This window comes from Melanostigma gelatinosum, assembly GCF_949748355.1.
Source record: "Melanostigma gelatinosum genome assembly, chromosome: 1".
Lineage (NCBI taxonomy): Eukaryota > Metazoa > Chordata > Actinopteri > Perciformes > Zoarcidae > Melanostigma > Melanostigma gelatinosum.
The window spans coordinates 22,157,385-22,179,416 of NC_136634.1; the positions used below are offsets into that span (position 1 = coordinate 22,157,385).

Sequence of the window (22,032 nt, forward strand, 5' to 3'; positions counted from 1 at the left end):
GCATCCTTGTGTGAGTGAGTGTGTGTAGTTGTGTATGTTTGGTCCAGGTGCTGGGACCTGTGTGTGTCCCTGGGCAGGGAATGCAGGGGTCCCTGGACTCTCCTCTGCTTCCTGCTAACGAGACACACACACACCACATCGATCAGGGTAAAGAAGAGGGTCGCTCTGCACCCCGTTAGCCAACCGCTAAGGCCTGAGCGCCTCAGGGCACATACCCCCCCTGCCTAAGCCTACGTCTATGCGCACACACACACACACACACACACACACACACACACACACACACACACACACACACACACACACACACACACACACACACACACACACACACACACACACACACACACACACACACACACACAGCAACGCAGATATGTCATCTGAATTCAGCCCAAGAGTTAAGGCTTTGGTGCTGCTACACATAGTAAAAAGGCAGGACTTGCAGTTCACTGCTGGACCATGAACAGTTTACCATGGCAACAACTGATGATGAACAGAGTACCATAGCAACAACTAATGGTGCACAACACAGTGCCATGGCAACAACTGATGGTCCAGAACAGTGTACCGTAGCAACAACTAACAATGCACCACAGTCACACAATTATAACAATGTTTCAGCATTGCAACAACTCATAATGAGCGAACAAGCGTAACATTCAAACGATTCAAACGTTGTTATAGCTGTTGATTCTAAAAAAGCAGAAGGAATCTATTGGAACCTCTTTGGTGATCAAGCACAATACTGTAAATCAATTATTGAATGTTAAAATGAACTCTGGAACTCAACAGTCCCTCCCGCCGGACACACACACAAGCATAGGGATAGCGATGAGATTAATTACGACGGGAGCGCTCTTAACATCTGCTCTGAAATCAACCCTGTGTTGGGAGCCATGCTGAAAATATGTGGCGTGTGTGTGTGCGCGTGTGTGTGTGTGCATGTGTATCACGGTCACTCTTGGCTTGCGATGTGTGGCACCGCAGCCTATATGACATTTTATAACCCGCACAGGGATCCTTCACTATCGAGCATGCACACATCCGTTGTAACGACATCGGGCAAAATCGTAAATACAAGCGACTTTTGGAAAGGTTGTTTGACTGTAGTTCATGTCGACGGAGATTTAGAATATTTATTCATAAAAAGAAAATAAAAAATTGAATTGAATATCTTGCATGGCGACCCATCCGTCTGTCCGTGTGTATTTGTGTCAACAGGGTCGGGCCGAAACTGAGTTACACCAGCTTTTATGTTATCTGTAATTAACACTGAAACCATATTTATTTACTGTTGCGGAGCAGATGTGATTGGACTACAGGGACCACACATACACACAGAGCGGCAGCATCATTAGAAACCATTAGCAGACAACATTAAGTGGTTAACGGCTACAACAACACCAGGCTGTTCAACTTTATGATCATTATTATAGGTTGCTGCCACTATGGGTAACACAAGGTGTAGAATAGCTCATTTCTGTTTGATTACAGCAGCAACGACAGAAATGACGGATGACAGACAGAGAGAGGACAGAGAAGTGAAAATATAATCATAATTGATGGTGCATTGTGTCACATTGTGCATGTCTTGGTACATTTGTATTAAGTGGCATCTGTTTGACAGGCCAATAAGTGAGTCACAGTCCCACCTAAACCAATCAGATGATAAGTCTCTAAAATATGCAATTGAGCTTATAATACATTATCAATCATAAATGTGAGGCCTCATTAGTTTCCCACACTGTTGTGTTGACTAAGAAGGGTTTACAAATGCTCTGTGTAATGAACTGCAAACACATTTTGCTGAGGGGACAATAAAGTCATTAAAGATACATATAAATGGAACCACTTTTTAAAAAGTAATGGCGTGGTGTATTATTAGAAACTGAAATAAGACACACAGGCAGGGGGATGTGCTGAGCGAGGCAAGTATCTGTGAGTAAGCATCTGGGTGAACGAAAGGTTAAAAAAGGAGAGGGAGGAACAGGGAGGTGGGGCTTCGGCTGCTTGGTCTACTCGTCTTCTCTCTGCCCTGGGCTAAAGCGAACCAGAGAAAGAGAGGAGGGAAGAAATGAGAGAGAGGGGGAGGTAGAGCGAGAGGGAGGAAGGAAGGGATTGGAGGCAGAGAGAGAATGCAAAAGGCCAGCTTCTTCTCTGATGCGGTGTTCTGTGTCTGTGTCTGTGTGTGTGTGTGTGTTGCTGCATAATTGTTTCTGTTTGTGTGTATGAATAATTCAGGTCCATGGAGAGGGCAGCCTGCTGTGGTAATGAGGAGGACATGCATTGACGCCAAATATTGCTGGTGGGAAGCTATCGATCCAACAGCCATTTGTCCAAACTTAAATGTGGAAGCCAGCGCTGTCTGCAGCCTGTACACTGACGAATGGACAGATGAGCAGACAGCGGGACGGACAGCGCTCAGGCTGATGAAAGGGACAGCAATTATGGTGGCATGTGTCGAATAAAGACGTGAAAGTAAAATCAAGAGATCATTTAAATGCTACATATTTCACATTTGCTTTAAAGTGTTCTGGAGTGCCAAATTATCTGTAACACAAAGTAAAGCAGTCAAAGTTAAAGGTGAAAGATCTGAGATTGCAGCTTAACGGCTGTCAACATGTCGACGGCGAGCCGACAGCGCTAACGACAGCAAAGGTGCTGAAAGGGCCGGACCGTTTTCACCCGAGGGGGAAGCAAACGTTTGCCAGGACGGCATTACCAGCTCTCAACGCCGTACGAGAGCAGCGCACGCTCACATGCGCGGCCGGCCCGGCAATGTCAACGAAGCAAGGAGAAGATCGGATAACAACAGAGAGAGAGAGAGACTTACTTCTCTGCTCGGGTAGACATTACATAGGTGAAAGCTGTTTGCTGCTATATTCATATTCAGAACGTTGCATACAGCTCCTTTAAGGTTCTGTTTCTAGAGAAAGACAGGACCACCATGGTGACAATTTTGAGGTTCAAACACGGCTCATTGCATGGGATTCAATTTCCCTCTTGGATAACTTTCTTCAATAAGTACTGAAGATGTAAGAGTCGAGAAACTTTTACTGACTTACAATACTTTACAAAAAGTCCCAGTCTTCTCTCCATGACTGAATACCTGATTCCCTTCTGATTTCAAATCAAATTCGCCGAGTACTCTTTCCCTGCTTCGCTGAAGGTGCATTGTGATGCTAGGTGGGCTAAAGCTAGTCCTGTTTGACCTTGTAATAAACCCTATTGTTTGTTATTAACCCTGAAGCCATGGCTGGTCCTGTTCGGCCCCATTGTGGAAACCGGCCACTTCCTTTTAGAGCTCACGGAGAAAAAAACATACTTTTTTTCAATCCTCTCTTCGGCTCCCTCCTCTCCCCATCTTGCAAAACTTCTCATCTCCCTGTCCACACAGGGACACACACACACACACACACACACACACACACACACACACACACACACACACACACACACACACACACACACACACACACACACACACACACACACACACACACACACACACACACACACTCTCCTCTCTGGTGTCACAGTGTCAGATATTCCAGGTTAGGGAGAACACTGGGGAAATTACACTTCTACCTAGGCCCCTAGCACTGTGCGTCTGTGTGAGAGTCCAGCGAATCTCACAGGTAAACCTGTTCCCGCAGGGGAAGTGGACAGACAATGAAGAGGGGGCGGCACTGGTGGTGGTTGGGGGGGGATGGGATGATGGAGTGCGGGAGAGAGCAGCAGGGATTAAAAGACGAGAGGACAGAGGAAGTGAAGCCAACTTCAACCAGTCACATGGCTTCTCATTATGTGTGTGGGGAATTCCCATCACTGTGTCCAAGGTATTCTCTCCTCAGATCTATTCCCAAATTAACCAGCATGTAGTATAATCAATATAAATGCGTGAACTGTATTGGTGTCCCCATACATATAGAGTAGACACAACCATGAGCTGCTAGGTCAAGACTGGATCCATTGTTCTTTCCCGTTATTGTGTTGGAGAAACCGCTGAACATGTGTGTGTTGTCTAAATGTTATTCTTATTCACAAATGAATTAGGAAATAGAGTGACGTTCCGCGAGATACTGTGACAAACAAGCATTTGCCCAAGTAACAAACCGATGTGTTAGCGATTGGCTCACGAACTACAGTAGTTTACTAACTAGCCCAACTAGTAGGCATTACGTCACCAAGCCTCAAGAACCACAAAGAATTCTCTTTGTGTCAATTTTTGGCGTGACCGGGCCATTTCTTAACAACTTTCCACAGTAATTTAATTCAGGAAGGAAACTCTAAATCAATTCTAAGAATGTTTGTGTTATTGTTATTACAATGACGTACACCCACACGTGTATTAAGTGCTTTCCAGTCATTTCTGTAAGAAAGGATAGGTAAAAACTCTTCTTGCGTGGCCAGACCAATCTGCACAATGCTGTGTCAGTGCTAAACAAAGATCTGGCTCCACGCTTTATCATTCTGGTATAAAGGGAAACAACACAACGTGCTGGCTTGTTTGTATTTCTTTAAGCCAATGACAATCGTCTTGGGCGGCACGAGGCCAGGATGCAGCGATGGTGCCTTAGGAAAATAGACAGCGCAGACAGCGGATGGGGAGGAGAACGCCGCATGAGATACGCGTCCGACCGGTGAGTCAGACTCGGTGAAAACTGAAGGTAGCCGGCCCAGGCAGACTGCAATCAATAGGCTCAAGTGGCTTGTAGACAGAGTCAAAGCTTGTCACCTGATTGGTCTTTAGCCCCCACCCATGTGACTGATGCAGGTGCTATATTCTATGCTTCCTGTGGCACTAAAAGCATGGCTTGACAATAAAATGGTGGGAGGCGTTTCCAGAACCTTTTCACAATTGCTTTTGGCTCTGTGGTAAGCCTGACACAAAGTGGAACGGGGAATCAAACCTTCAGCAGCACCCCGAGCAGCCACAGCGGGCACTATGGGACTACACTCACAAATACACACCCACATACTCACACACTGAATGCCAATCGCACTATAAATACACACGATTACAGTCCACATAATTACTGCCAATCACACTGTACTCACTCATTCACATTCTGTCTTTCTCTGTCACACACACACACACACACACACACACACACACACACACGCCACCCACCCCACGCAGCAGCACTCCGACCTCAGCCTCTCCTTCACGTGTACAGGCGAGTAATTACAATGTGACACCAAACGGACTAAAGGCCCACATGCACTAAAAGCGCTAAAAGACTTATTTGTCACGCGTCAATTGAAGCTCGTACAGCGCAGCGTAGGAATCAGATTGGAAATGCCAAACACCACAGAAGCAGCAGTATTTCAAGAAAAGGTTGCTATTCAAGCAACATTTTTTCTCCAGTGTTAAAGATGACAATTTATCCGTTGAATTATTGATGTGTTATGAATGAAAATGTAACTAGATAGTGTGAAATTGGCATCGTGCGATCCATTAGATGATGTCACTCTGTTGTAGTTCTTGGGACTACAGTAACATCAGCCTGTTGAGCAGATCTCAGCCAAACCCCCTCACATTGAAAATACAAGAAAGAGCATCATGTTAAAACTAGTGTCGGAGCGGTCGGTCGATTAACGCGCATTCTCTCGTAGTGTCACTTTAAAACTTTCTTTTATTCCAGAAAAGCATCATGGAAGCATACATGGAAGTCATCTTAAACAGAAAAACACGCTTTGTCTCATAATGCGGTTTCGTAATGCGTAATGCGTAGTGCGTAATGCTTAGTGCGTAATGCGTAGTGCGTAATGCGTAGTGCGTAATGCGTAGTGCGTAATGCGTAGTGCGTAATGCGTAGTGCGTAATGCGTAGTGCGTAATGCGTAGTGCGTAATGCGTAGTGCGTAATGCTTAGTGCGTAATGCTTAGTGCGTAATGCGTAGTGCGTAATGCGTAGTGCGTAATGCGTAGTGCGTAATGCTTAGTGCGTAATGCGTAGTGCGTAATGCGTAGTGCGTAATGCGTAGTGCGTAATGCTTAGTGCGTAATGCTTAGTGCGTAATGCTTAGTGCGTAATGCGTAGTGCGTAATGCGTAGTGCGTAATGCTTAGTGCGTAATGCTTAGTGCGTAATGCGTAGTGCGTAATGCTTAGTGCGTAATGCTTAGTGCGTAATGCGTAGTGCGTAATGCGTAGTGCGTAATGCGTAGTGCGTAATGCTTAGTGCGTAATGCGTAGTGCGTAATGCGTAGTGCGTAATGCGTAGTGCGTAATGCTTAGTGCGTAATGCTTAGTGCGTAATGCTTAGTGCGTAATGCGTAGTGCGTAATGCGTAGTGCGTAATGCTTAGTGCGTAATGCTTAGTGCGTAATGCGTAGTGCGTAATGCTTAGTGCGTAATGCGTAGTGCGTAATGCGTAGTGCGTAATGCGTAGTGCGTAATGCGTAGTGCGTAATGCTTAGTGCGTAATGCGTAGTGCGTAATGCTTAGTGCGTAATGCTTAGTGCGTAATGCGTAGTGCGTAATGCTTAGTGCGTAATGCGTAGTGCGTAATGCTTAGTGCGTAATGCGTAGTGCGTAATGCGTAGTGCGTAATGCGTAGTGCGTAATGCGTAGTGCGTAATGCTTAGTGCGTAATGCTTAGTGCGTAATGCGTAGTGCGTAATGCGTAGTGCGTAATGCGTAGTGCGTAATGCGTAGTGCGTAATGCGTAGTGCGTAATGCTTAGTGCGTAATGCTTAGTGCGTAATGCTTAGTGCGTAATGCGTAGTGCGTAATGCTTAGTGCGTAATGCGTAGTGCGTAATGCGTAGTGCGTAATGCGTAGTGCGTAATGCGTAGTGCGTAATGCTTAGTGCGTAATGCTTAGTGCGTAATGCGTAGTGCGTAATGCGTAGTGCGTAATGCGTAGTGCGTAATGCTTAGTGCGTAATGCGTAGTGCGTAATGCGTAGTGCGTAATGCGTAGTGCGTAATGCTTAGTGCGTAATGCTTAGTGCGTAATGCTTAGTGCGTAATGCGTAGTGCGTAATGCGTAGTGCGTAATGCTTAGTGCGTAATGCTTAGTGCGTAATGCGTAGTGCGTAATGCTTAGTGCGTAATGCGTAGTGCGTAATGCGTAGTGCGTAATGCGTAGTGCGTAATGCGTAGTGCGTAATGCGTAGTGCGTAATGCGTAGTGCGTAATGCTTAGTGCGTAATGCTTAGTGCGTAATGCGTAGTGCGTAATGCGTAGTGCGTAATGCGTAGTGCGTAATGCTTAGTGCGTAATGCGTAGTGCGTAATGCGTAGTGCGTAATGCGTAGTGCGTAATGCTTAGTGCGTAATGCTTAGTGCGTAATGCTTAGTGCGTAATGCGTAGTGCGTAATGCGTAGTGCGTAATGCTTAGTGCGTAATGCTTAGTGCGTAATGCGTAGTGCGTAATGCGTAGTGCGTAATGCTTAGTGCGTAATGCTTAGTGCGTAATGCTTAGTGCGTAATGCTTAGTGCGTAATGCTTAGTGCGTAATGCTTAGTGCGTAATGCTTAGTGCGTAATGCTTAGTGCGTAATGCTTAGTGCGTAATGCTTAGTGCGTAATGCTTAGTGCGTAATGCGTAGTGCGTAATGCGTAGTGCGTAATGCGTAGTGCGTAATGCTTAGTGCGTAATGCTTAGTGCGTAATGCTTAGTGCGTAATGCTTAGTGCGTAATGCGTAGTGCGTAATGCGTAGTGCGTAATGCGTAGTGCGTAATGCTTAGTGCGTAATGCTTAGTGCGTAATGCTTAGTGCGTAATGCTTAGTGCGTAATGCTTAGTGCGTAATGCTTAGTGCGTAATGCTTAGTGCGTAGTGCGTAGTGCGTAGTGCGTAATGCTTAGTGCGTAATGCTTAGTGCGTAATGCTTAGTGCGTAATGCTTAGTGCGTAATGCTTAGTGCGTAGTGCGTAGTGCGTAGTGCGTAGTGCGTAATGCGTAGTGCGTAATGCGTAATGCGTAGTGCGTAGTGCGTAATGCTTAGTGCGTAATGCTTAGTGCGTAATGCTTAGTGCGTAATGCTTAGTGCGTAATGCTTAGTGCGTAATGCTTAGTGCGTAATGCTTAGTGCGTAATGCGTAGTGCGTAGTGCGTAGTGCGTAGTGCGTAATGCGTAGTGCGTAATGCGTAGTGCGTAATGCGTAGTGCGTAATGCTTAGTGCGTAGTGCGTAATGCGTAGTGCGTAATGCGTAGTGCGTAATGCGTAGTGCGTAGTGCGTAGTGCGTAGTGCGTAATGCGTAGTGCGTAATGCGTAGTGCGTAATGCGTAATGCTTAGTGCGTAATGCGTAGTGCGTAATGCTTAGTGCGTAGTGCGTAATGCTTAGTGCGTAATGCTTAGTGCGTAATGCTTAGTGCGTAATGCGTAATGCTGAGTGCGTAATGCGTAGTGCGTAATGCGTAGTGCGTAATGCGTAATGCTTAGTGCGTAATGCGTAGTGCGTAATGCTTAGTGCGTAGTGCGTAATGCTTAGTGCGTAATGCTTAGTGCGTAATGCTTAGTGCGTAGTGCGTAATGCTTAGTGCGTAATGCTTAGTGCGTAATGCTTAGTGCGTAATGCTTAGTGCGTAATGCTTAGTGCGTAATGCGTAATGCGTAATGCTTAGTGCGTAATGCGTAGTGCGTAATGCGTAATGCTTAGTGCGTAATGCGTAATGCTTAGTGCGTAATGCGTAGTGCTTAGTGCGTAATGCGTAGTGCGTAATGCGTAATGCGTAGTGCGTAATGCTTAGTGCGTAATGCTTAGTGCGTAATGCTTAGTGCGTAATGCTTAGTGCGTAATGCTTAGTGCGTAATGCTTAGTGCGTAATGCTTAGTGCGTAATGCGTAATGCTTAGTGCGTAATGCTTAGTGCGTAATGCGTAGTGCGTAATGCGTAATGCGTAGTGCGTAATGCGTAGTGCTTAGTGCGTAATGCTTAGTGCGTAATGCGTAGTGCGTAATGCTTAGTGCGTAATGCTTAGTGCGTAATGCTTAGTGCGTAATGCTTAGTGCGTAATGCTTAGTGCGTAATGCTTAGTGCGTAATGCTTAGTGCGTAATGCTTAGTGCGTAATGCTTAGTGCGTAATGCGTAGTGCGTAATGCGTAGTGCGTAATGCGTAGTGCGTAATGCTAGTGCGTAATGCGTAGTGCGTAATGCGTAGTGCGTAATGCTTAGTGCGTAATGCGTAGTGCGTAATGCTTAGTGCGTAATGCTTAGTGCGTAATGCTTAGTGGGTAATGCGGTTGAAAAATAGTTAGCCCTTCCGCTCTCTAGTCGAACGAACACACCTGCACGTCCTCAGGTGAGGTCTACATAAAGAGATAACGTCCCCTGACGTCATAATCATTTCGGCAGTCACATCTTAACAGGTTCAACAGTAATCATAATTTGCATGGTTTGATGTACAAGCGGTAGCATGATTATAATTTCCTTAAAAGTATAGAATGTACAGGTACAACACAAATCAGAGTAATGGCCCATCAGGACGCCAGTCAACGTGGACATGAGAGAAGGTGGCCCGGAGTCACTGTCGTTTGGATTGATCTGGACTGCGGCCAGAATGTGATTTCACCGGTACCGTGAGTAAACGAGTGGAAGCGCTGTTTTCTGAACCTGGTTACGATCAAACATTAAAACTGACAAAGGAAACAAAGGAAATGTTTGATGAGCAGACAAATAAATCCATAAACTGCCTATAAATTACGAAATCACTGAAACTATAAACGGCAGGACGCTGATCAATATCGCTGCACGGAAACGGAAACAATGCACGGCCGTGCGCATGAAAAATAAATAAATAAAGAAGTAACCGAAAAACAAACGAATATTCAAACAAAAGGTGTCGGAATTACTTGGAAAAAACCTACAAACGAATATTAATGGGCTAAGAACGAAATAATGGCAGAAGGAAGTGAACGGGCAGTCACTGAAGCCGGTGTTACTGAGATGGACGCCGCACAACAAAGGAAAGCTTTTAAATCACTCAGCGCAACAAGTAGAGGGAAACTCTCACACTGTACACGGAAAATGAATGAGATAAAAACTATGATGAAAGACGGTGCTGATGTCGATGATGTTAACGAAGCTGCAAATGAATTTCCAAGACTGCTGGATGAAATCAAAATGTCTCATGAATCTGTTCAGTTATTGCTGCCTGAGGATGTGAGAATGAATGAAACTTTGGACTGGTATGAGCCAAAAATGGCTAATTACGAAGCTTCTATGGCTAAGGTGGATCAATGGTTAACACCTCAGGCGGACCCACAGACTCTTGTGCAGGCTGGGGACAGTGTCTCACAGAATGGCTCAAGGAGTTCTAAAGGTTCCAAAAGTTCCAAATCTTCATCTGTGGTTTCAGCACGCATGAAGGTGGCTGCAGACAAAGCTGCTCTGCAGGCCAAAGCTGAAGCTCTTAAAAAGAAACATGAGCTGGAAACGGAGACGCATCAACTAAGTTTAAGAATGGAATCTCTAGACTTGGAAGCAAATATTGCTGCAGCTGATGCGAGGCTAAAGGCTCTGGAGGAATTTGAGAACGATGAAGCATCAGAATCTGGAAAAGAACGGATAAATGCATCTGACAAAATGGAAGAAAGCCTAGCACAGCTGGAGTATGCACGGATGGGAACCATACCTAAAACACCCAACTCAACCCTGCAGACAATGCATCAAGAGGCATGAAAGCTGAGAAGTTCCTTCAAGAAGGACACTGGCTGAGGGGTCCAAATTTTCTGATGCAAGTGGAAACAGACTGGCCAGTGATCCAGGTACCGCCCATACTGTCCGACGGTGACCCCGAGGTCAGGAAGGTGGCTGGAGCTTTCCCTACAAGTGCACTGCAGATTCAAAGTCCACTGACTCATCTTATTGAGCACTTCTCATCATGGGACAAATTGATTCGATCATCGGCCTGGCTCTTAAAATTCAAAGAACGTCTGAGACACTGACGCTATGCTCTCTGCTGACTTGCTGTCTCCTGCATGATGGCTAAATCATGGACCGGACCCTGACGTGAACAGCAGGAGAAGGGCCGAAAGTAACAACGAGATCATATGTGAGACAGGACTCAAACTCAAAACACTACGCATACAGGCGCAGGGCAGTTGCATCTAGGACACGCCCGACTCCTCAACTACAAAGAAAAAACATCTGGATAGCATCCAAAGGCACCATGCATCAACACACACACAGACTCACACCCTGCACACACTCTTCACACACTCTAATGAAGCCCCGGTAGTGACGAAGAGCAGCAGGGAGCGGCGCGGATCGCCGAAGACAAGTGTGTGTGAGCTTTCGTCGCAGAGTGTGTGCATGCCTGTGCGAGTGTGTGCGTCTCCGGTGGGATAATTATGGCGCTCCTCGGCAGCTGAGCGTGCCAGATGTACTGGGAGAAGGAGGAGGAGGAGGAGGAGGAGGTGGTGGTGGTGGTGGGGGAGGAGGATGAAGTGGAGGAGGCGAAGGAGGCGCGGAGCAGAGCAGAGAGGGAGCCCAGCACCAGGAGCAATGCAGCGGGGAGCACACAGAGTGTTATGTGAATACATTAGTGTGAATGTGTTGTGTATCTATGCACTGATGTGTGTCCGTGTGTGTGCCTGTACCTGGGAATGTTTTGCTGTGTGTGTGTGTGTGTGTGTGGCTGCAGAGGATGTCTCAGTATGAGTATTTCCAGATGGATGTCCATGTTAGTCCGTAATAATACTGTGTGTGTGTGTGTGTGTGTGTGTGTGTGTGTGTGTGTGTGTGTGTGTGTGTGTGTGTGTGTGTGTGTGTGTGTGTGTATTTGGCACGGCCAGTTTTGTTTCTTGCCATCCACCATTAGCAGGTTGGCTCCGTCACAAATGAGTGTCTCTCATCCAGCAGGGATGCAGGGCTGAGGAGGGACAGACGACATGGGATGAGGAGGTGGAGGTGGGCAAGGAGAGAGCAGGTAGAGGAGGTCACAGAAGGAGAACAGAGTAAAGTAACTCGGAGGAAAAAAGGTGGACGAAGTTCGGAAAATTACTTATTCCACCTAAACCAAATCGCACGACAATACAATATTAGCATAATGATTGTAATTATCATTATGTTGTGGGTGGAGGGGGACCCACGTTGTGTTCGCGGCCCCACTGTGTCCAATCTACAAACCTGCAGTGTAGCACCACATTACAAAGCCTGTAAACAGAACACATCACCACGTGACGGAGCGCTGCAGGTGAGCTGTTACACTGCGTAGGACATTGTGTGATTGAAGCCCGCATTGCTGCTTCTATCGCAACGACTACTTGGCGTTCAAAGCACGCACCTTTGGAGATTCATTCGTGCATTATGTACAATGACGTATTTTTGTGATTCTAAAAAGGTCCAAATAAAGATCCTGGTTCCAGATCCGCTGAAAAGTTGAAAAAAAAAAGGGGTAACTTCAGTATTTTGTCTAAATGACGAAATTGAGTATTGAGCAAGAGCGCTACATACAGCAGCTGCTCACTGGCGGCAATCATACCGGGGCCATTTGGCACCGTGAATTACTCAGTGCTTGTTTTTGCCACTGACAGGTTCAGAGATATCTGCTACAGGAATAAGTCCCACAGCCAGGACATGAGTTGGTATTTTTGCACTTCCGGTTCCCACGTCCCGAAGTCAAGAAGCTTTTTGAACGGGTTTTTGGTGAGAGGCCCGAAATATGGTCTGTGGTTAAGATTAATAAGAGATCATAAGGCTTTGTTTTACGCCGCGACTTGTCTGCCTTTACAGCCTGGTTGTGTATACTCGCGCTCATGCGACAATGGTGTAGAATGTTTAGAGTCTACCTCTCTGATTCTAAAAATCATCAAAGTTAAAAGATTTTCAAAGTCATGGCTGAATATTAAGAGGATTTCAAAAATGTGGATGAGGTCTTTGAATGCGAAGGGTAAAGAGTGGGACCTGTCGCTGCCAGATATTCAGATTTCACAATGACGCGTCTCCTTGAGTGGGCCGTAATAACAAACACACCAGATCGAGAGAAAGAAAAATGTCTCTACAGGAAAAAACAAGCGCTTTTAGTGGACGCGACGTTCCGCTGACGCTGCGCAATGGCCCGACAGTGTTAACCCTCAATACAGGAGCAATCCTGTACAGTGTTAATAATACAGAGAAATAATTCTGATGGAAAAATATCTGCCCTGTCACAGCCAGTGGATTTGTCAATAAGTTCTGGGTGGAATTGTGACAGACCGGTGGGGATGAGTTGTAAAGTTCCAGCTGATGATACTGTTACGATGTTGATTAAAAGAAGAACTGATGGATCACTCGTACACCGAAACAAGATAAAAGCAAATAGCTCACAGAGTCTCCTGCAGAATACGTAGATCGATCAGTGTGGTGGAACATTGCATATTGTCTAAATGTACATGCAGTTTGGGGAACAAGTAAGCTGAAAGCAATAAAGGCAAGAAAGAAAGCAAACAAGAGAAAATAGATTAAAAAAAGGACGGCAGAAAGTAAGAGATTCTCTCCTCCCTCGCTGGCTTTTGTCACCTTGCTCACCCAAGGGGGGGTGCAGAGCAAAGCACCTTGGGAAATTACTGAAACCAGAATACATTGATTTGTCCGGGAGGATGTGTGTGTGCATGGCACATGCGTGTGTGTGTGTTTTTGTCAGAAGGCCTTTGTACTGCAATAAAGAGAACAGCCTGGTCGACATCTGTTTAGAGACGAAAGATAAGAGCGACAGTGTATACCGTTGTTTCAACCTCTCTCTCCGCCTCGCTCGCACTCCTGCCTTCTCCCGTCTTCTGCCGTGTAATTAAGAGCCAAAGAAAACCCTTCAACCTCTCCCAGCATGGCTTTGCATCCTATCTCGTGCTGCGCCGTCGCTCGTCTTTTAACCATCTTGGCTTCCTCTCCGGGTACTGTGCGCCAACGGTCCGACTGAAACCTGATTTTAGTGAATCAACAGCTAGTGGTGGAGCATACTGCTACTCAACATGATGAATCGTGTTCTTTTGGATTTACCAAGACTATCAAACTGAAGCTTATTTTTTTATTTTTTGGCCAACTTTCTTAATTTATTTCTTATCTTCCAAGTCTTGTTTTCTCCCCCTCTCTCACCCCGGCAGCTTGTAAAACCTTGACTGACAAAAATAACGAACACTTCATTCCCAAATATACAGTGCGTTTGCCAAGCACACGATGTGCGTATTCAAAGCCAGATCACGCGACGCAAGGATCCAGAAAATGATAATCACATCAATGTGGGCTGCAAATGTTGCATCGCACTGAACATTTAGACAGTTACACTGTTCCTATGTATATGCTACACACCGCAATGTGAGTTACTGTTGCATTACTGCTAGGGGTGGGAATCCCCAGAGATCTCGCGATACGACATTATTGCGATGCTTCGATGTCATCGCGATACTTCGATATTATCGCGATATTTTCACGATACTGCGATATTCTGAGTATTGTGATAACATATATTGCGATTTATTACTTTTTTCAACTTCAAATTATGTCCCCAAAGGAAAACTGTGTCAACAACATGTTTATCTGAGTTCTTTCTCTGATGTCGCCATGTTTGTTTCGACCAACGTCCGACCAATCACGCACGCAGACCCGGCACCTCTGCTGACCTCACCAGAAAACAACTCAGCGCCATCTAGTGGACTGAAAAAGCAATTGATTTGATTTTTTTAAAATAGTTTATATAATAAAGTATCAATACTTGGCGTCCGTGTATCGATATAATATCGCCACGCAAAATATCGCGATACTATGCTGTATCGATTTTTTCCCACACCCCTAATTACTGCACAGCAAACACTAGTTGTTACAGACTTGAGTTATCTCAGAGTCTGTTGTTGGAGTCATCTACGACACTGCTTTGATGGCATGTGTTTGGTCCACATGGACAGCAGGGAGTCAGCTGTCATAATGTCAAAATAAGTCAAAAGAAGTCAAGAAATATAAAGGAAAAAAAGGATTAACTCTCTAAAAATGATGTGATTCCTACGCACCGAGTGAGCCACCTCGCTTCTTTCTGTTGTCTGTTGAGAGCTGCACATGCGCGGGGCAGATCAGGCACGATGTACGGATCGGGAAGAGACGTGTTGCTGTTCCTGTTCCTGTAAATGAGCTGACATGTCACATGACATTGGATCGGCGGATGGAATCGCACATTCGGAGGTGTTTGCGGTTCTGGAACAACTCCGCACATCCGTTGACTGAACTATAGTTTCATCCGTCCACCTACCAGCTGCTCAGAATGCCATCGATACTTATAAAAGTCCCACAGTGGACCGCCACTTGTGTGTGAACGCTCTCCATTTTGATTTTTTCGGTCTGTCTGACACCATCCCCACCCCCCCTCTCTCTGTTGGTTCAAACAAGGCTAGCAAGGTGACCCTGAATCACAGGCTGTGTGAGTGTGTGTGTGTCTCTATCGGTGTGTGTTCGTGTGCCTGTGTGCGCACACGTATCTGCATGCGTGTGTGTACAGTCCCAGTAATTAACACCAGCCACTAATGAAGTCCAGCTGCTCTGCAAGCGGACTGCGCGCCAGCCAAAATCTGCCAGAAATTGCTCTCATCCCCTGTTTCTCTCTCTCTCTCTCTCTCTCTCTCTCCCCTCTCCTTCCACCTCTCGCTTTATTCTTGATCCACACCCACTCTCTCCCTCTTCATTTCACCTCATTGATCTGCATTCAGTCGTCTCTTTCTCGCTCGCCTCTTCCCTCCGTGTCCTCTGCAGATTCCTTCTCCGCATGCATCCTCGTTCCTCTCTCACGGTTTGCCATCCGTATGAATCTACTCAGTTGATCTGTAATCGCCACCATTTCTGTCAACGTCTTGTTTTCTCGACGTCTCTTGATGTAGTGTCATGTAGTCTTACTTTTTACTCTCGTTTGCTTGTCTGTCCCCTCTATTCCATTATCTCACTCACAAACCAGTGCAGTGTTAACTTAACACTGTTTTATTTGTGGTACCTAATGTTTATGTTTGTGTATTTACATATCGGGGTTTGAACTAAATATCAACCAATCTAAAGGGCAAGTAAATCCAGAAGTCTGCCAATCTGTAGTTTCTGTCTCACGTTGTGTTTTTGATTTGGCCGACTCGTTTCAATGAACGATGACCTTTGCCCAAGCTGCCCCGTCCTGCTTCCCCTGTCCTCATTTCACGCTCTCTTTTAAACGAAGTACAGGTGAACCCACCCTGCTGCGTGACATCATGACGCTCTGAAAGGGTGTGCTGCGCCTCCCAAAACACGGAACTAAGGACACACACACACACACACACACACACACAGAAATCACACAGAAATCAAACATATGCACGACATTGTCTTTGTTCACATACCGTGAAACTAGGGCTGGGCGATAAATCGATTTAATCGATTAATTCGAATGTGTGCTTTAAGGCGATGTGTTTTATTGAAAATCGAGAAAATCGCCCCCACCCCTCCCCCCCGTTGGGTTCCCGTAGTAGAGTGCGCGCGCATTGTTTACAAACTAAAACAATGGCGGCCAGCAGCTTCACTGCTGGCCGCCGCCGCCGCCACCTCACAACGACAACCCAGCATTTTGGAGACATTCACCAACTGTACTCCGCATGAGAAGAAGAGTGCCCGGTGGAAAGCCATCACGGATGCAGTCGCGATGTATATCGCAAAAGATATGGTGCCCATATACACCGTGGAAAAGCCGGGGTTTATTCACCGTCTCAAAGCTTTGGACCCCAGGTACGTGCTACCAAGCCGTAAACATTTTTCTGACGTTGCCTTGCCTCGGCTGTACAATAGTACACGCCAAAGGATCTCTGCGGAGCTGGAGGGGATGTCATTCTACTCCGCAACAACTGACCTGTGGTCCAGCAGGTTGACCCAGACACCGATCCACTTGACTGGTGGAAGCGTCACCAACTTAACTTTCCAAGGCTAAGTACTTTAGCAAAGAAATACCTCTCTGTGCCAGCTACAAGTGCCCCCTCTGAGAGGCTTTTCAGTGTGTGGGGGGGGGCATTGTTACATGCCACCGTGCATGCCTGAAGCCAGAGGTAGTAGACAGGCTTGTCTTCCTGGCAAAAAATATTTAGAAAAAACATGCACTACTGTTTAATACTGTTGGTTATGTTGTGAATGCACTTGATTTTGTTTACATGCACTTATTTACTGTGCAAAATATGTTATGTTGATGTTAGATCAGATGTTGCACTTTTGAAAATGTGAATGTTAAAGGGTCATATACATTTTATTTCATGCTGTGTTTGTATCAGTGTATTCAGTTAGAAAAGCTTACTGTAAAAAGTTACATTTGCACAGTTGTTTACAATGGAAGGCTACTATTTAATGCCATTTAATGTTATGTTTAATTAAATTTTATATTTAAATGATTCAGGCAAACAAAAGAGTGACCAAATACTTTTTGTATACTACAGGCACCTTTCTACAATGTTCAGGTTTTGTTTGCACTTTATTTTTATCAACCTACTTGGGAAAATCATCACAAAATAAAAGAAAAAATTGTTTTCAACAGCTTCTGTCATCTGCAAAAAATTTTGGGGGAAAAAAATCGATTTAAATCGTGAATCGGATTTTTTGTAAAAAAATCGGAGATTCTTTTTTTAGGCCATATCGCCCAGCCCTACGTGAAACATTGTGTCTTTTGGTCACATACACACACGCAAACATGCCACCGAGGCATCTGCTGCACTTCATCATACACACATACAGTTGTAACGTATCCTGTTTAAAGCCACAGCCTGATTACATTACTATACAGGTCCACACACACACACTCCCACTACCAGCTGTGACAGATGTGCCTGTCACAAGAGAAAATGAATTCAGAATAGTTAGTGAATTAAGCAGGGAGTTAATTGTTGCTTGGCCCCTGTTTATGAAGCGCATAAAGGCAAAGCGCCTTGTTTGTCTTGTGACAATTAGCCAGCAGAGATGGAGAGGAAGCCCGTATGTATGTTAGTGTGTGTGTAATTGTCCTGTTCTCTTCAGCAGCTGGTGCAGCCACACCTGGACGGGTTGAGCCAGAAAGAGGAAAAAAGAGAAAGAGGAGAAAGAGAGAGAGAGAGAGAGAGCGAGAGAGAGAGAGAGAGAGAGAGAGCGAGAGAGAGAGAGAGCGAGAGAGAGAGCGTTTGCAAAGGAGGGTTTCAGGTGCAGAATGGTGCACAGCCCTCCATCCTCTCAAATACACACATGCATACACGGAGAGGGCTAATAAAGACATCACTCACACAAAGCAGACAACTTCTCTACATGAGTTAAGATAGCTGATGTTGCATGCACAAGTATTCTCTCAGGCAAACGCTCACTCTCTCCCTCTCCGACACACACACACACACACAGTTACTTTGTGTTCTGATGCCTGGTATCCTGGTTGGGTCTCTCCCAGTCTATTTGTCAGTGTGTCCTATTAGGTTTCCAAACAGCTTGTAATGACTGGTAATACACAGCAGAAGAAGAGGAAGGTAAATCAAGCGAGAAGACGACAAAATGAGCTCTCCGGGGGACCACCACGCTCCGAGCCTTCAAGACACACAAACGCAAACACACGAACAACTCTGTGTGCGTGTTCACGCACAGTCGATAGAGCAGACAACGGCGGGTTACGGGGACTAAAAGACAGCCAGCGCTTTCTTTTAACAGTGTCAGAGGAGGTTACAGAAACAAACGAGACACCAGTGAAAACTATGCGTGGTAAGTAAATGCTGTTGATAAGGTTTTACGAGAACTGATGAATCACGGCCGCATTCAACGCGAATCTCCGGCATCATCGACGCGTTGTGTTCCCCTCGCTTGGGGGTCAGAAATGCATGCACTCGTTGTGTTCCCGCGTTGATTCAAACTTGCTTTGCATTTTGCTTTTGATGACATGCGGTGACATGTCGAAGTGCTCGGAATAAAACACCGGTCACTAAAACACCAGCAGGCACGCAGAAGACTGAGGTCATACTGGAGAGGCTCCAGTTGACATTGTGTGTAAATATGCAAATGAGAGGCTGGAAAAAGAAACAAATTCCCCATATGAATTAAGGTGAAATATTTGAAGATAATCTTTTATTTAAAACCTGTTTTATAGTCACTTTTTGCCTGGATTTCTGGATTTACTACTTTATTCTTTAGACTTTTATCCGATGTATAACTTTTATGCCATTAAAGTAAAGCAATTATCAAATTGACAGACACAGATTGTGGTACCTTCTTTTATTTACATCTGCCTACATATGCCGCATCTCATCTTTCATCCTTCCCTTCCTTCTTCTCTCCCTCATCTAGCCCTCTGTGGTCCTCTCTCTCTCCCCCTCTTTCCCGTCCCTGGTCCCTTCATCATCGCTCCCTCCCTCCCTCTGGTGTCACGGCTCGCTGGCTCCAGGTGGCGAGGGAGGAAGGGAGGAAGGGATGTAGAGAAGGATGGATGGAGGGAGGGATGGAAGACAGGAGGGGGGGGGGGGTTGTGTGTGCTGTCATCTGTCCCTATGCTCATACCGTCACAGTGCAGACCAACATCCTGCTCGGTACTCTGCACAGTCAAACTGTTCAGAAATCTGTTGGTTGTTTTTTTTAAATCATTCTTCCTCACTCCCGTTATCTAAACATTCCATTGAACTGAGAACAACATGAACAACACGTGACTCAGGAGAGAGTTGCAATGCCAACGAAATGCTCCATTAAATGTTAACGTTTGCATTAAGTAACAGTATTTAGGTTCAGACTCTGCTATAATGAAATAATTCACGGTGATAATAAATTGCTTTTTAGTGACTGGATTTTATTCAGCAATTGGCCATTCAAATAAATAACACACCTTTTTGATTGAATTAGATTTTCCAACTCACATTAATATTTCTTTGAATTAGACAAGACAATTACTCTGGGTACATACTGCATTATTAATATGAATAATAATAATACATGTACTTTTTTTACTGAATGTTCTGCTATAATGTGCAGTATGACAGTAACACTATGAATATCAACACTGCATCCATAAAATGGTCAAACTAGACGACTCCTTCTCAAATAAATAGGTCGGCAAAGCATTCATGTAATAACGCTGATCGTTATTATTCTTAAAGCACCACTTTATGTTAAAATGACGATTGTGTTCTTTTTTTCTGTGCTCACTATTTTCTTTGATGCTTTGGCAACACACAAGCTTAATTTAGCGTATAAATACATCAAATGTTCACCCCGCAGTCTACTGTCAGCAGAAGCAGCAGTAATGGTAACATTACAGATCCTGCAGCAGTAGTATTGGGTGCTGGGTGAGTGAAGGGTGTGTAAACCGCTTTTAACACTTCACAGTTTTCTTTCGTCGGAACACCGACTGGTCAATGTGTTGAGAGTTAAGCACATTCCTCTGAGAGGACATGTCATCACATGTGGTGATGAACACCCTCCCAGTAAGGACACGCGTGCCGGGGACAGGGTTAGCCGTGTTCCGCCCAATACTTCATAGAGGGTTGTTTTTTTGAAAAGCTGTCCACTTATTATTTGGGGACAGAAATTCTACGGCTCACTCTCGTATTTGTGAAATGCTGCGCTGGGACATCAGCCAGTACGCCCGGGAAGCCGCGGGAAAAGGATAAGTGAAGCGCTTCCTTCAGGCCAGAGCATTCGTGCCGACACAGACGCTGGAGCAGTCTGTAGCTTATTAGTTCTGGTGCAGCCGGGCAGAAGAGAACAACAACGTTGCTAGCCGGTGGCAAGGACTCTCTCACACACACACACACACACACACACACACACACACACACACACACACACACACACACACACACACACACACACACACACACACACACACACACACACACACACACACACACACACACACACACACACACACACACACACACACACGAGTGAACCCTCAACCACATTATCCACCTCCATTGACTCTAAAAGCTTCTTATTCGCCTCATTAAGTCTTCAGTGACACAAAGTAACCACACCAGACCCTGCTCACTCCCACATACACATGAATACAGATAAGTGTGTGTGTGTGTGTGTGTGTAAAAGCAAAACATAAGGGAGAGGGGCAGGGGGTGTGCTGCACACATCTTTCTGTGTGTGTGTGTGTGTGTGCACAGACACACACAGAGGCCCTCGGGGCGGCTGCTTAGACAGCAGACCGGCATTACTAGTCAAGCGCATCACAGATTTGACTGCAGGCTAACAGACAGGCTGAATGCAGAACGACTGTTCTGAGTCGGCGGATGAGTGCAACCTCGAGGAGCAATCTCAAAGTGGGCTGAATTCATCCAGCGCATTTGCTCCGCACGCTTTTTCCGCCTGCAAAAGGTGAGATTGAAACGTGAGAGCGCTGGCGATTCAAGTGACAATAACCCGACCCTGCACACTCGCATGTATCTGGCCAACAAGAACACCCCCCCCCCCCCCCCCCCCAACAACTGATCATCAAATCTGTGAAGAATGTGAATATAGGGAAGGCGAGGTAACACTATTAGAGTGCACTGATGTAAATAGGTAAGTAAAGCTCATGCTGAGGACACATCATTAGCCACCACACTCCACGGGGAGCACTTAGATCCAGGTGAGTGGCCACTCGATACCTTCAAGGCATCTGTGTGTGTGTGTGTGTGTGTGTGTGTGTGTGTGTGTGTGTGTGCGTGTGAGAGAGAGTGCGTGTGTGTGTGCGTGTGTGGTGTTTGTGTGGCGTGTATGAGGTGGGGAGGACAATGAAGCATGCAGCTAGCAGCAGGGATTGGGGTGAATGAGGAGTTGAGGTGAAGTGAGGGGTAATTGTGCAAAAATGTGGCTACAAAGTGTCAAATTCAAAATCGTCCCCGAGGGATTCAGTGGAAAACAGTTCATACTGTTTTTATTATGCAAATAGATTTCTGCTACGAGCAACTTTGAGCCTGAGTTAAGCTGCTTCCACGTTTCTCCACATCATGCAGTGTGGCTTCCGCACACGGTTGCTAACAATATGGGGTCTGGCAGTATCTTGTGTTCAACACCAAGAATCAAAGTTAGTGAATACATACTGAGCACTTATCGAGATATCAAAAAGCAGGAGAATGAAATGCTGATGGGCAGGCAGTGAGACAGCACAATGCTGCCTTGCTC

The 22,032-nt window shown here is 45.6% G+C and overlaps 1 protein-coding gene across 2 annotated transcripts in view; it reads right to left on the reverse strand.

Annotated features, from left to right (window-relative positions):
- The window catches only part of znf423 (zinc finger protein 423), a 136,648-nt gene that overhangs the window by 40,445 nt on the left and 74,171 nt on the right, over positions 1 to 22,032 (reverse strand). The window lies entirely within an intron of this gene.